The sequence below is a fragment of the Schistocerca nitens genome, chromosome 9 (assembly GCF_023898315.1).
Source record: "Schistocerca nitens isolate TAMUIC-IGC-003100 chromosome 9, iqSchNite1.1, whole genome shotgun sequence".
NCBI lineage: Eukaryota > Metazoa > Arthropoda > Insecta > Orthoptera > Acrididae > Schistocerca > Schistocerca nitens.
The window spans coordinates 24,565,991-24,578,159 of NC_064622.1; the positions used below are offsets into that span (position 1 = coordinate 24,565,991).

The following is a 12,169-nucleotide window of genomic DNA, read 5'->3' on the forward strand; positions in this document are numbered from 1 at the left end:
TCGTGATATGTACTCCACCAAGGTAAAGGAATTTGTTTTCTCAGACCACTCCATGTTAACAGTAGAGTTAAGACATTTTATAAAAGGGGATGAGAGCAAGGCTGCACAAAAGTTAACAAAATCTAATACCTTAATATTAACAAAACACAATCTCATAAAACTAACACACCAGCTGAGCATAACAAACTGGGACAAATTATTTCAAAACTGTGATTCCAGTGCCCAAACAGTTTATGAAACATTCTACAATTACTTAACAGGTATTTTAAAAGCCCATCTTGTTCAAAAGAAATACCATAAAACAAGAAAGGGTAAATTTTGGTACACCAAAGAGCTGGAGATTCTAAAAAATAAGCTTCTGCTGCTGAAGCACCTTGCCAAAGTAAACAATTCTAATGAAATTAAGGATCTTGAAACAATCACTAAGAAACTGTATAAGAAAGAGTTGCAATTGGCGAAACAAAGATACAACAAATTTCATAAAAAATAGTAAAAACCAATGCAAAACAGCCTGGTCAGTAATTAATACTGTTAAAGGCGAAGTCAGAAACTTTGACAAGACAGTCCCAATACCAGCAGATACATTCAATAAATATTTTGTAAGCTGTGCTGATGACATCAAAAAGCTGATCAGTAAACCCAATGTAACATGTATAGATTATCTTAAGAGAGCAAACCTAAATCATAATAGGACCAGATCATCATTGAAACACTTCAAAGAGGTACGCCAACATGAAGTTCTTAAAATAGTCAAAGAAATGAAAAATTCATACAGTACAGATATTTTTAATATGTCAAACAATCTATTGAAAGAAATCATACAGTACATTGCAGCACCATTAACATATTCTATAAACCTGTGTCTCACAGAAGGGTTTTTTCCTGATCCTCTCAAACTATCCAAGGTAACTCCAGTCTTTAAGAAGGGTGTCAAATCAGATCCTGCAAACTACAGACCAATTTCACTAATTCCAGTTCTAGGAAAAGTCTTTGAAGGAATAATATATAAGCAGATGTATGAGTACCTAGAACTAAACGGTATGTTAAGTGAATCACAGTTTGGTTACAGAAAAGGAAGGTCAGCTATACATGCCATAGAGCTCTTAGTCAGAGACATACTAGCAGCATTTGAGGACCATGCACACACACAGGTAACCTTATGTGATCTGAGCAAAGCTTTTGACTGTGTTGACCACTCACTTCTGCTCTCTAAACTTGAGTACTATGGAATATGTGATAAAAGTTTAAAATTCATCAAATCATACCTCAATAAAAGAAAACAGGTGGTGAGTTCAGGAAGTCATCTGTCAAACATACTCAAGGTTCAACACGGAGTGCCACAGGGATCTAAATTGGGACCACTTCTTTTCCTTGTACACATAAATGACTTACCAGGAAATATAGATGTAAAGACATATATGTATGCAGATGACACAACTTTTCTATCTGTAAACCATGTACTTGATAACCTTGTAAGTGATATGAAATTGGCAAAAGAAAATGCAACATCGTGGTTTAATGCCAGTGGTCTGCTAGTAAATGAGGAAAAGACCCAGAATATGTGGTTCAGTCTATCAAAGACTACAAAAATAGAAAAACAAAAGGCAAAGTTTTTAGGTATTGTACTTGACAACAGTCTAACATGGAACTCTCATGTTGATCACATAGTGGTTAGGTTGTCAAGAGTTATATATTTGTTGAAGAGACTGATGTGTTGTGTGACATTTGAGTATGTAAGGACAGCGTACTTTGCCTTTTTTCAATCTGTTTTAAGGTATGGGTTAATACTCTGGGGAAACAGCAGAAAAATAAATGAAATTATGGTGATCCAGAAGAAAGCAATCAGAGTAATGGCTAAGGTAGATAATAGAACACATTGTAAACCATTGTTCATTAAGTATAGAATTTTAACAGTTATTAATTTATATATTCTTGACAGTGTTAACTACATACTTGCTGAACTACCTAATTTAAGTGTAACAAATGAAAGGCATGACTACTATACAAGAATGTGTACTTCTCTGCTGTTGCCACAAAATAGATTAGCCAAAACTAACAATAGTCATAAGTATATGGCAATTAAAATATATAACAAATTGTCTAAAAATGGGTCAATCAAGCCTGACAAATTATTTAAAGACAATGTTCATAACTTCTTGTTAGCTAATCCATTCTATTCATTAGAAGAATTTTTAGAAATGCCCAATATCAACTTAAATATGTAAAAATTTATTTTGTAAAATTAATAGGTTAAGTGAACTGACGAAGTCTATTGCATGTAATAATGCTGAATGACCAATAAAGAATCTGAATCGGACTTTATTTTCTTACTTCTTTATTGTTTTCCATAGTGATTGGATTTTATCTGTTGACTCTGTTATGAACATATCATTAGTCTTTCTTTTTGCCTGGCATTATAATTCTTTTGTAGACTGAATATATTTCAGAATGGAGCTGTTCAGGTGAGAGAGTATGTTTTTCCCGTACTTGAGCAACTCTCCCTTCCTTGTACTTGAGATTTTGATACCTGCTGTTATGTGTCTCTTTGCTTTTAGAGTTGTGTCTCTTTTTACTTGTGTTTTGAGATGGAAAGCAATAGTAAAGAAACCACTGAAGATGCTAGCAAGCTTCTCAAATTTTTTGTTGGTGTCATCTATTTCAAAAACTACGTCTCACCTTCCTCCTCATGCTAGGAATTGAATGTTTCTATATGTTGTGTATTGATTCGACTTGCTGTTACCATTCTTTTGTAGTTATGGTTGGGCTAGCCAGATCATCAGATTTCTTGCTAATTGAATACATGTTGGACTTTGTGAAGTGATAACTTATTTGTCTCCAGAGCCTGCAAGAACCATTGTTGAATTGCAACAAAACATGGAAGATGCTCAGGACAATATATCACAGGATGCCATTTGACATCTTTTGATTGTTTACATACAATGACACAGAATGCAGTATGGACTTTGCATGTAGCTACCATTCCACAGTGTCCCCAGTTCATTATTTATGTAGACCAATAACAGGAGTGGGCCAATGGCTGAACCTTGGTTCATATGAATATTTTCGCACTGCTGTCTGAGGGACACTGTGGAATGGTAGCACCTTCTTGTGCGAACGCACACGCTATGCCCGAACTCGTACGGGACTTGGTAGATTAATCTGCCATGAGTAATGAGTATGATGGGCAAACATCTATTAGGCGCACTACGAATGTAATGGTGTGGACATGTTGGGAATGTGGATCTCATGGGGAGCGTGCAAGGGATAGTCCCTGCAGACGCACTATCCTCTGTGCCCACGGTGGCTCAGATGGATAGAGCGTCTGCCATGTAAGCAGGAGATCCCGGGTTCGAGTCCCGGTCGGGGCACACATTTTCAACATGTCCCCAATGAAGTACATCAATGCCTGTTTGCAGCTAGGGTGTCCATTTAATTATCATTTCATTTCTAGTAAAGCTGCATGGTCATCCACGGTAACTGTTCTTTCGGGAACAGATACTACCGTCATATATACTTCTACATGTGATAACACATCCGCTGGTATATCTTCAGCTTCTCTTCTATATACACAATGCAGGTAGTGAATTGCCTAATGTAATCTAAATGATGTAGTTGTCTTGTTTATCCTTTCTTCAGTTTTACAACAAAGGCATATGTGAGCCACTTGTGATTTGTGTAAATAGTGAACTGTCAGCCCTAATAAATGCCTGAATTTCTTGACTGTGGTGTAAGCTGCATACCGCTTGCAGTCAAAGGTTGTCCAACATTGCTGCGAAGGTGACAACTTGTGACTGGAGCATGCTACAGGCTGCCAACAATGTTCAACCTGTTGTTGCAGTACAGCACCAGTGACTCTAGATGAGGCATCAACCATAAGTGCAAGGGGTGCCTGTGCCATGGGGTTGAGCAGCCTCTGCAATTGCTGTTTTCGAATACTATGCATGTCTACTGTGTAACCCAGACATTGCACTTCCCTTGCTCCAAAAGTACACTTCAAAGGATTAATTACTTAGCCTTGTGTGCATAGATGATTAAATATCTGAGGCAGATGATGTAATGGTTCTTCTTCCATTGGTGATATCATGGAAATGTCGTCTCTGTAAACATATCAAATTCTAAGTCCCTAGTGCCCTCATCCATGAAATGCTGAAATGTCTGTGCTGCATTGCACAGACCAAAAGGCATCCTATGAACTTGAGTAGACTGAAAGATGTTGTCACTGCTGTCTTGGGGATATCTTCTACAGCAATGGGGATCTGATAATATACCCATACTGCATCAAGAGCAGAAAATATAGTCTTGGCAGAGAAGTCTTCTCTATGTGACACCAGGTACTGATCTAGTATGATACTCACATTGAGCTGCCAGTAATCACCACACGCATGCCATCCATTTTTCTTAGGAATCACATGGATTGGTGCTGCCCAGCTGCTACCCGAATCTCTGCAAATGCCCATTGACATCATGCTGTGAAATTCCTGTTTCACCATTCGCAACTTCCCTTGCATTGAAGGTCTAGGCCTAGCAAGAGATGACAGGCATGGTGTGGTCAAAGTGTGATGCAATACTGTGTGTTTAACTGTCAGGAGAGTAGGCAACTGTTGTGTGATATTGGGAAATTCTTTCAGTAATCTTGTGTATGACATATCTCCCATGACCACAGGTACTGTCATCAGAGTGATTCAACACACCTACCCCGAAGTATGCACGTTCATAGTGCAATCAATCAGCTGTTTGTGTTGGAGGTCAGGTATCAAATCACGAAAGGATAAGAAATTGGTTCCTATGATAGGCTGTGATATATCCACTACTGTGAAGCACCACTCAAATGTATGGCGTAGTCCAAGGTCAAGCAACAATGTGAACTGACTATATGTTTTAATCTTAGAGTTGTTAATGGCAAACAGATAAGAATTATTGTCATTCTGGCATGATACATGAGTTACTGTGTAGATGGACACTTCTGCTCCTGTGTCCACTACGTATTGTACTTTTGTGTTGCAGTGTATGACAAAAAGTCGAGGTGCGTTACCGGTATGATTAGTTGTTGCTGCCATGATTTCCACTTCATGTTTCCAATTGCATGATGGTGTACAGTTTTGTGTGTTGTTGCTGAATTTCTCATGATGCTACCACAAATTTTGTGCTGATGGCGAGCGGCTGCAACTTCTCGATGAGCGGTGACCTGGTCCCTGGCATATGTGCATCATTTGTAATGTGGCTACTTGTGCAGTAAGCTCCACTAATTGCAACTGGAATGATGTTAGTGTTACTGCAGATGAATTCACTTGCAGTGATGTCAGCGTTGACACATTTGTTGTGGGATACATCTCAATGATCCTGCCCGCTGTTTGTGCTAGTGCATTTAAATCACCCTCATACACTGTCTGAATTTTTTGAATGTCTGAGGGTGATCAGGACAACCAAATATTGTGCGGCACATTTTCGCTCACTGTGTTGCTTGCCAATGTGCACAAACCGTGTAAAAGTTGTGATGGGGTCCAATTGCTGAGCTCCTCAGTCTATAAAAGCTTCTCTAGTTGCTTTGCTTCTGATTGTGGTGGGCGCATCACTAGTACCTTCTTAATTGATGCATACCATTCAATGTTGGGCAGTACAGTAAGGATATTTTGTACCTAAGTGGCTAAGTCTTCTGTTAGTGCTGCAACTACATAGCTGTACTTCGTTTCATCTGTTGATATCTGTGCAAGCACGAACTGGCTTTCAAGCTGCGCAAACCACAACACCAGGTTGTGTTAACAGAATGGCAGGTGTTTAATTGTGACCCTATTAACTGTGCTGCTTGCAGCTGGCTCTGTAGTGACTGATGGATTGTCCACTTTTGTGTGAGAACGAGTGCAGCTGATGCAGAAATAATGAACCTTCACGTAATGATGTGGTGCAGAGCACTGAAGCCAACACAGTTATGTTGTTGTGTTATCCTTGGGGTCACTGAATATGTGGTTTCTGATAGAACTGAACATCTATTTTCACATAAAACACATCTATACAAGACAGTTTACAAGCATGGAATGCTTAACGGTTAACTGTAAAGAGTGACATGGGATCGTCTGTATCCCTAACATCAAAGAATAGATATAATGACAAGTATTAGTCACATGGAATGTTTATACACCATTGTACACTCGCATTTGTGGGGACAGATTGCGATGCTACCAACTGTTGTTGTTGTTGTGGTCTTCAGTCCTGAGACTGGTTTGATGCAGCTCTCCATGCTACTCTATCCTGTGCAAGCTTCTTAATCTCCCAATACGTACTGCAGCCTACATCCTTCTGAATCTGTGTAGTGTATTCATCTCTTGGTCTCCCTCTACGATTTTATTCTCCACACTGCCCTCCAGTACTAAATTGGTGATCCCTTGATGCCTCAGAACATGTCCTACCAACCGATCCCTTCTTCTAGTCAAGTTGTGCCACAAACTTCTCTTCTCCCCAATCCTATTCAATACCTCCTCATTAGTTACGTGATCTACCCACCTTATCTTCAGCATTCTTCTGTAGCACCACATTTCAAAAGCTTCTATTCTCTTCTTGTCCAAACTAGTTATCGTCCATGTTTCACTTCCATACATGGCTACACTCCATACAAAGACTTTCAGAAACGACTTCCTGACACTTAAATCTATACTCAATGTTAACAAATTTCTCTTCTTCAGAAACAATTTCCTTGCCATTGCCAGTCTACATTTTATATCCTCTCTACTTCGACCATCATCAGTTATTTTACTCCCTGAATAGCAAAACTCCTTTACTACTTTAAGTGTCTCATTTCCTAATCTAATTCCCTCAGCATCAACCGATTTAATTTGACTACATTCCATTATCCTCGTTTTGCTTTTGTTGATGTTTATCTTATATCCTCCTTTCAAGACACTGTCCATTCCGTTCAATTGCTCTTCCAAGTCCTTTGCTGTCTCTGACAGAATTACAATGTCATCGGCAAACCTCAAAGTTTTTACTTCTTCTCCATGAATTTTAATACCTACTCCGAATTTTTCTTTTGTTTCCTTTACTGCTTGCTCAATATACAGATTGAATAACATCGGGGAGAGGCTACAACCCTGTCTCACTCCTTTCCCAACTACTGCTTCCCTTTCATGCCCCTCGACTCTTATAACTGCCATCTGGTTTCTGTACAAATTGTAAATAGCCTTTCGCTCCCTGTATTTTACCCCTGCCACCTTCAGAATTTGAAAGAGAGTATTCCAGTTAACATTGTCAAAAGCTTTCTCTAAGTCTACAAATACTAGAAACGTAGGTTTGCCTTTTCTTAATCTTTCTTCTAAGATAAGTCGTAAGGTTAGTATTGCCTCACGTGTTCCAACATTTCTACGGAATCCAAACTGATCTTCCCCAAGGTCCGCTTCTACCAGTTTTTCCATTCGTCTGTAAAGAATTCGTGTTAGTATTTTGCAGCCGTGACTTATTAAACTGATAGTTTGGTAATTTTCACATCTGTCAACACCTGCTCTCTTTGGGATTGGAATTATTATATTCTTCTTGAAGTCTGAGGGTATTTCGCCTACCAACTAGGAAAACTATATACCAATTGCAATCATCATACTGAAAATAAAAGTCTGAATAATAAATGTAAGTGAGGCAAACTCTGGTTAATATCTTGAAAGATTCAGGTACGTACTATGTATGCACTACATCATACATACTTGGATGAAAATTGAAAAATGAATAAGGAAAAAAAATTAATTATTTGCAGGAGTGCAATCGCAGCAGGTGGAGTACTTCCCTCCCCCCCTCCCCCCACTCAAACACATGGCATATACGTAGTTACAAATCATTTCAAAAATCCTAGAAAAATAAAAATTAAGCACATGTCAATTATTTTGGCTTTTTAAATATTACAAATGCATATATTACTGGAACTTTTATTGGTCATCATTTTTACATGATGATAGTAAAAATACAAATTTTTAAAATACCACAGTAACACACAGAATTTCAAAATTAGTCCATTTTCAGAAAAGTCAACATTTTTTTTCTCTTTATTATTGAGCTTTTTCAGTTCAATTATACAAATACTTAATAGTTTTGGTTTTCACTTTGAAAGATTTCCCACACACCAAATTTAAAGAATTTAAATCTACTCTTTAGCTGCTGCAGGGGAAATAACATCCTTCCTTGTTTCAAACTCCTTGTGATCTCTCATGGAGGCTGACCACTTTTGCAGGCACCCTTTATATAGCTTTGGTAGTGTCCAGTAACCAATTCTCAATGTCCTTTGCCAATACAAAAGTTCTCATAACTAATTTTATATCAAAAATATGAGACATGGAAAAGAAACAAAGAAATTAAATTAGTATATGCATAAATATAGTCATTATATCTGAAAGTTATATGTTTTGTATTTTTCAGTTCAATAATACAAATTGTGACTTACATGGATGGATGTTGTATTGGAGACTAAAATGATCTCATTCAAAGCCAGTTACTTAATTCTTTTTAAATAAAGTCAAATTACTGAAATTATTAATTTTTTGCTTTATTGCTTCAAAATTTATGAATTAATTGTCATTTATTCCTTTTTTTATTTTTTATTTTTTATTTTTTTTTTAAACTGTTTACTATCAATAGGTTTCTGTCAGCATTATGTTACTCAAATACAAACAAAAGTGTACTCAGCATTTACTTTGGATATGTACTAAACAGTACATTAATCAGAAGCTAAATATTAAAAAGCAGTATGTTCTCAGTTAACTGTTCAATAGATCAGGTCTTCATTCAACTTTGTGACTTCCAGTGCCATACAAAATGCAGATATTGTAACATGAACTGGTTTATTGGTGTGTAGAATACACAATACCAGCAAAGTGTGTGTATCTTGTTGTCTTACTGGCCAGAATACACATACAATCATGGCATTATTATTTATCTGTTACATTGATAAAACTAAAAAAAAGACATGACTCTTAAAGATCTAGTCTGTCTGTCTTTTTAATAACTCTGCCATATCTCTATCATGGAACTCATCTGGAATCCTCAAACGTTACCACATTTTTATCGTTGGGGGCCCATATCTGTTTGGTGATCTTCCTTTTGAATACAGTGTTCTGATGGCTCAAAACTCAGTTGTGAGCTACTTACACTCCATCGGACCTCTTCAGGGATGATCAACAGTTCCAGTTTGATGAACTCTTCTGTTGGTCGAACATACTGAGTATTATGTCTGTATAGCTTTCCACCATATGTTTTAACCACTGCTGATTTTAGAGCATTTGCTGATCTTAGAATTTCTCCTCCTTTCCAGTTTCTATGACGAAGCTCTATTCTAACTTTGTCCCCTGTCTGTGGAGTATTTCCATATTTTGTATGTCTATCTCCAAAGTTGTTTTGCTGGTACCTCATATTTTTCTATTTTTGGCTAACTTGTTGTGGCTTTGTAGCTTGTGGTGCAATGAATAGCAGGGTTCTTGTTTTCTTTGAAGTTGCTCACTGTTCAGGTGACACTAACTCTTTATTCCACGGTGCATTTCAGTAATTGAGGAACGCTAAATATATGTTTGTTTTATCTGTTGAAAACTTTGGGAGTAAACTTTTGGCTGTCTGAACATCATGTTCAGTAACGCCATTGCTTCTAGGAAATCCAATACTTGAAGTCTGGCGATGAATGGTATAAACAATCAACTGAGCCTTAAAATTCCTAGAATTGAAGGATGGTTCATTATTCTGTTTCTAGAACTTCAGGTATTCAAAGTAAGATGATCCAGTAACCTAATATTTTCAAAACTTCTTCCATGGTTCTGTTTGGCATCTTAAAAGTTCAAAAATGCAGAATAATTATCCACTATTAGTAAATAGTCTTGTTTTCCAAAATAAAATAAACTGGCAACAATTATTTGACCTGAAGGCTTGGTATTTGTTTCACTGTAATGGGTTCATACTGTCACATTTATTATGTTCCCTGATGTTGCTGTGCTTCACCTTCTCTTTAGTTGGTTGAATGTATAGTATGTTAACACTGGATTGACAGTCAACTTTAATAATAGTTATGGACTGGACCTGCTAGTCAGTTCCAACTTGATTTCTTGCCATGCTCTTTGACTACTTTTCTGAAGTGCCAAGTGCTTCACAGAAAGAGAGCAGGGTTTCTACTATCTTTAGCCACGTAAATTATTTTTGACGGTGACTTTGCTTTCAGCTTTGTAGGCTACCTTCGTCCATAAACTTACACAATTACCATTAGCAACCATATAACAGTAACTTTTAATCTGGACCTTCACCCAAAACCAACCAGTCTCTTCCATGTCTTTACCACTATTGACATTCTTGGAGTGGTCTGCTTGTGTGTTCTATGGCAGCCCCTCCAAAGCACCTTCAGCTGATGGCAGCATGGAACAGTGCATTCCATCAACATGTACAGATGCCCACTCACCACTTAGGCCGCACACAGGTAGGGCCTTATCTCACTTGACTCTGTACAAAGAGACATCTCTCATTGGTGTATTATTTTTACAAAGTCCATCTAAGCTACATATAATTTTTGTATTTCATTCACACAGCTATACTCCATACTTTGATGAGCCTAATGATGCACCATGGCCTTTCCCACAGAAATGTTATGAGACACTATGTACTCTGCAGCTTCAAATGGAGAATGCCATGTTAATAATCCTTATACTTCTTTATATTATTAAGTCATACATTTCTTAGTCTTGGGTACTACTAAAAATTCATCACTGGATATTTTGTCTAATCATTAATAATATTCTGCATTCATTTTCTTCACGTATCTCCTTAACATTTTCATATTTATTTAAGATGAAAATTTATCACATCCTCTTTCTTTCTTTTTTAATTACAATTACTCATTAAATTACAACCTATTGACAAAAGGGATCTCTTGGTTACAAATCTGATAAGATTCCAAATATTATTTATACTTCTCATATAAGAATATCTTGTTCAAGTAAACATTGCACTGTAACTCAAATATGATGGATTCAGAGATGTGCCAGTGCTTCAACCTTACTTTTTAGGACCAAACTTCAGAACACAGTACAGCCAGCATAGTGAAGCTGAGAAATTGACAAGTCTCATAATTCCCTCATTACTGTTAAGTCAAAATTTCTTCAGTCTTCACAAAAACTCATATCAAATAAAACATTTGTGTTTAATAAGTTTTCTTCACTCTACAGCATTTCCAGGGATAGTTACTCTGTCCCCCTCATACACAAGCTCTATGCACTGCACAGCCTTCACTTCATTCTCACATCATCTAAAAAATGTGGTTGGGCCATCTCTCCTTTTGATCCACCCTAACTTGATATAGGTTCCCATCTGTGGGATAACCTACCCTATAAACATCTGTTCTCTCTTCCTTCATGAGGTGCATCACATCACACAATTACCACTGTGAGTAGTGAAGTATCCTGACCCTTTTTTTGCTCTTCACTCTTCTTGCCACACTTCCTGGTGCCTCCCTACCAGACCTTTCGACTTCCCGCTCACTTCACTGTACACCACATTCATGTCTTTTTGGTTCTTGATGTCTCCTTAACTTCCCTATGGCACATTCCCTTCCCCTTCCTGTCTCCCCACTTGTGTGACTGTGTTTTCTAGCATTCCAGTTTCAGTATTTCATCTATTTCATTATCTTCATAGGAAGGTCCCAAACACTACCCCTGAAAAATGTTATTAAGTTAACAATCAAGGTTATGGGTGTTTATATCCACAAAAAAAAGTACCATGGCTGGCACCTATACACTGTACCTGATAATCCATTAACCTTCCCCTATAAATCATTGGGAGTCTTATACAAAAGTTAGAAAACCTTACCCTTCCCTGACATTTGTGGAAATTACTTATTAGTGTTGGAAAACATAATAAAGGAATACTTTACAAATTTTTTCTGTTATGTTACTACATCATGCATCACAAAATTCACAACTATCTACGCTCAGTTTGCTGTTACTATTCCATAAACATTATTCTGGCTGTTTCTAACATTTCATCAATCCACATTATATAATCGTTTCTCCCTTTCTGTAGTCGGTTCTGCTAGGAACAAAGCTTTTGGGTGTGGAATCTCTTTTACATTTTATTTTATTTATTATCTTTTTTTTGCATATAGTCATGAACTTGTGACTTTTGCAAACGTCATAGCATTTTTACACAATTTTTGTACATCAGTAGG

The 12,169-nt window shown here is 37.2% G+C and overlaps 1 non-coding gene across 1 annotated transcript; it reads left to right on the forward strand.

The window, feature by feature from the left end:
• Positions 1 to 3,293: 3,293 nt before the first annotated feature.
• Positions 3,294 to 3,368, forward strand: Trnat-ugu (transfer RNA threonine (anticodon UGU)). The gene has a single exon. It is a non-coding gene; the product is annotated as a tRNA-Thr (tRNA).
• Positions 3,369 to 12,169: the final 8,801 nt, after the last annotated feature.